Consider the following 3,467-nt stretch of genomic DNA (forward strand, 5'->3'; position numbering starts at 1 on the left):
AGAAGTTGTAAATGCTAATGTGCCTAAGGGAAGTATGATGGATCATGCATTTCCTCATTTTGATGACTTAAGAGAGAGTATAGCAAGACCAAGAATTGATGCAAATAGTTATAAGATGGATTTTGGAGTACTACAAATGATTCAGAATTCTCAATTTGGAGGTCATCCTTCAGAAAATCCTCATACTCATCTTAAGAAGTTTGTTATGATCTGTGACATGCAAAAACAACCTGGAGTGTCTGATGATGCAGCAAGATTGAAGCTATTCCCATTCTCTTTGAAAGATAGAGCATTGGATTGGCTTGATTCTTTACCTCACAACTCAATTACAAATTGGGAGCAGCTCACTGATGCATTTCTTACCCAATACTTTCCACCTGGAAAAACTCAAGAGTTGAGGAATCAAATGATTGCTTTTAGACCAAGAGAAGATGAGACTCTTTATGAGTCATGGATGAGATGGAAGGAATTGGAGAGACAATATCCACATCATGCCATTCCTAAATGGATGATAAACCAGAATTTTTACACAAATGTCACTCCTGCTATCAGAGGAATCATTGATGCTCAAACTGGAGGGGAATTCATCATTAAGCATGAAGATGAAGCTTATGAGTTGTTAGAGAAAATAGCAAAGAATACTCATCTTTGGAGTAGTCCAAGAGGACCAGCTCCAACTCAAAAAAGGCAAGCTGCTGGAATGTATGAGCTTGATCCATTCAACATGATCAATGCCAAATTTGATGCACTCACTAATGTCCTTGCTAAGAAAATGGAGGATTTAAGTATGCTAGTCAGTTCATCATCATGCTCTGGGAATTCTCAACAAGTTACTTATGCAGAAGGAACAATGAGCTGTGGAGTAGATTATCCTTCATATGCTTGGAGGAATCATTCAAATTTTTCATGGGGGAATCAGCAAACTCAAGCTTTAACTCAGAACTTTCCACCACAACAACAAGGGCATCAATACCAACAACCTTGGCAACCACCACCTAGTTTTCAGAAAAAGAATGCAAATCCTGCACCTTTACCAAGACAGCAAGAACAAAGTTCCACCACAGAGGCTTTATTACAACAAATTCTTGCTAATCAAACTAAGCGTGATGAAGAGTTGAGAGAGATGAAAGCAAGGCTGGAACAAATGCAAACACACAATAGGATGCTGGAAAATCAAATTGCACAACAAGCATGCTCATCAAGTACCAAATCTATGGGAAAACTTCCTAGTCAAACAGAAAATCCAAAGGAGCAATGTCATGCCATCACATTGAGGAGTAGTAAAATAGTGCATAATGAGAAGAGTGAAAAAGTTGAAAAGAGAGAAAATGAGGAAGATTTTGAGGGAGATGAAAAACAAAAGAGTGAAAAAGGGAGTGCAAGAAAAGGTAAAGAGGAGGTTGGAGAGAAAGAAGAGAAATATATACCTCCAGAGCCTTACAAGCCACAGCTTCCCTTTCCACAGAGATTTCAAAAAGCCAAGATTGATAAGCAATTTGGGAAGTTCTTAGAGGTTTTAAAGAAGCTATATATAGATGTGCCTTTTATTGATGCTCTTTCCCAAATGCCTTCTTATGCTAAGTTTTTGAAAGAAATTCTCTCAAACAAAAGAAGACTTGAAGATTATGAGATCAGAGCCTTAATCGAGGAATGCAGTGCTATCCTCCAAAGGAAACTTCCTCCAAAGCTCAAGGATCCAGGGAGTTTTTCAATTCCATGCCACATTGGGGAATCATGTTCTATAAAAGCTTTATGTGATTTAGGGGCTAGTGTAAGCCTTATGCCCCTCTCCATCTATGAGAAGCTCAACATGGGAGATCTTAAGCCAACCCACATTTCTCTTCAGTTAGCTGATAGATCAATCAAGTATCCTGAAGGGATTTTAGAGAATGTGCCTCTGAAGGTTGGGAAATTCTATATACCTGTTGACTTTGTCATCTTGGACATGGAAGAGGATTCTAATATCCCAATCATTTTGGGGAGGCCTTTCCTAGCTACAGCTGGTGCTTTGATTGAAGTGAAAGGTGAGAAGCTTACTCTCAGAGTCGGAGAGGATCATTTAGTCTTCAACATTGGCAATGATAAGAAGAAGCAACATGAAGATGTAGACTCTTATTTGAGAATTGATATAGTTGATGAGTTAGTAAAAGAGCACTTTAGAAAGAGCTATCTGAAGGCTTCTCTTGAAAGTTGTCTTATCCATGAAGGGAGTATCAATGATGAAAATCCAAAAGAGGCTGCATTTGCACAACATTTAAAGGGTAATCCACCTTGTCATATGGCATCAATCTTTCAATTTGAGCAAGTGGAGAAAAGTGAGGTCAAGCAACCATCTCTCAAAGAAAAATATACACCAAAGGTTGTCAAGAAAGAAATGGTCAGATTTTTAGACAAAGCAACAAGGATCTTCTCATGTGATGGAAAGAAAATGAAGTATAGATTCATTGAAGCACCTATTGGAAATAGAGGCAATAAATTCCAATTCCAGCCACCATGAAAAATGACAAAAGTCCAGCTAAGGACTATAAATTAGCCCTCTTGGGAGGCATCCCAAGTCCTTTTATTTTTATTTTGCTGATTTACTTTTACTTTCATTACTTTTGTTTTTATCTTGAATCTCCCCAAATTCAATTTTTGACATTTGTTGAATTTTGTCCCTTGTAGATGTATTTCAATGGAGGAAGGTTGGTGAACTGCTGGGGAGTGACCCTTAACCTGAAATTATGTTCTTTAAATCTCCTACAAATTAATTGATTTTTGCTGCATAACCAGTGCAGGGTCTGCTACCTAGTTTATGCAGAGAGGAAAAATGAAATCTGTAGCAAGGAAAGGTCTGCAGCAGATGAATTATGTCCTTGGGTTGCTACCTGGTTTATGCAGAGCAAAAAAATGACATTCTGCAGCAAAGAGGGTGTCTGCAGTAGATGGCTTACGTTCTTGGTGAGGTTGGGTGTGTAACTTTTAAGTAAATGTGCTTTTAATGTTAATATAGTGGTAAGTGAGCCATTTTTGCAGTTATGAGCTTATTTGGGTTGTGGGATTTAAGGTGGAAATGCTGCATTTTTCTTGGCATGATTTGGGGAGTTCATCATTTGTGAATAGATACAACTTTATGCAGATTTTATTGAGTTTTAATGTGCTAAATGTTGATTTGCAGAATTTGAGTTAAAATGGCATGGGTCACAAATGCCTTTTATGCAGGATCCATCTTCTACAAGCTTGTGTGATGCATTTTTGATGAACTTTGTATATATTGATGTGTTTTTGGTGAAAATTTCTCATGGTTTATGGTTCATGGAATTATATTTCTTCATTCTAGGGTATTTTTCACACTTGCAAATCATGTTCCATTGCAATCTTAATCTTGTTGAATTGTGCATAAGAATCGCATAGCTTATGCAATCTGCATAACCACAATTCTTGCCATTTTCATTCATATTGCAAAGTGCATGAGAAGAGTGCATAGC

At 37.6% G+C, this 3,467-nt stretch overlaps 1 non-coding gene across 1 annotated transcript; it reads right to left on the reverse strand.

The window, feature by feature from the left end:
- Positions 1-390: 390 nt before the first annotated feature.
- On the reverse strand, positions 391-498 carry LOC131179762 (small nucleolar RNA R71). Its single transcript, XR_009148648.1, has one exon. It is a non-coding gene; the product is annotated as a small nucleolar RNA R71 (small nucleolar RNA).
- Positions 499-3,467: the final 2,969 nt, after the last annotated feature.

The sequence above is a fragment of the Hevea brasiliensis genome, chromosome 4, assembly GCF_030052815.1.
Source record: "Hevea brasiliensis isolate MT/VB/25A 57/8 chromosome 4, ASM3005281v1, whole genome shotgun sequence".
Classification (NCBI taxonomy): Eukaryota; Viridiplantae; Streptophyta; class Magnoliopsida; order Malpighiales; family Euphorbiaceae; genus Hevea; species Hevea brasiliensis.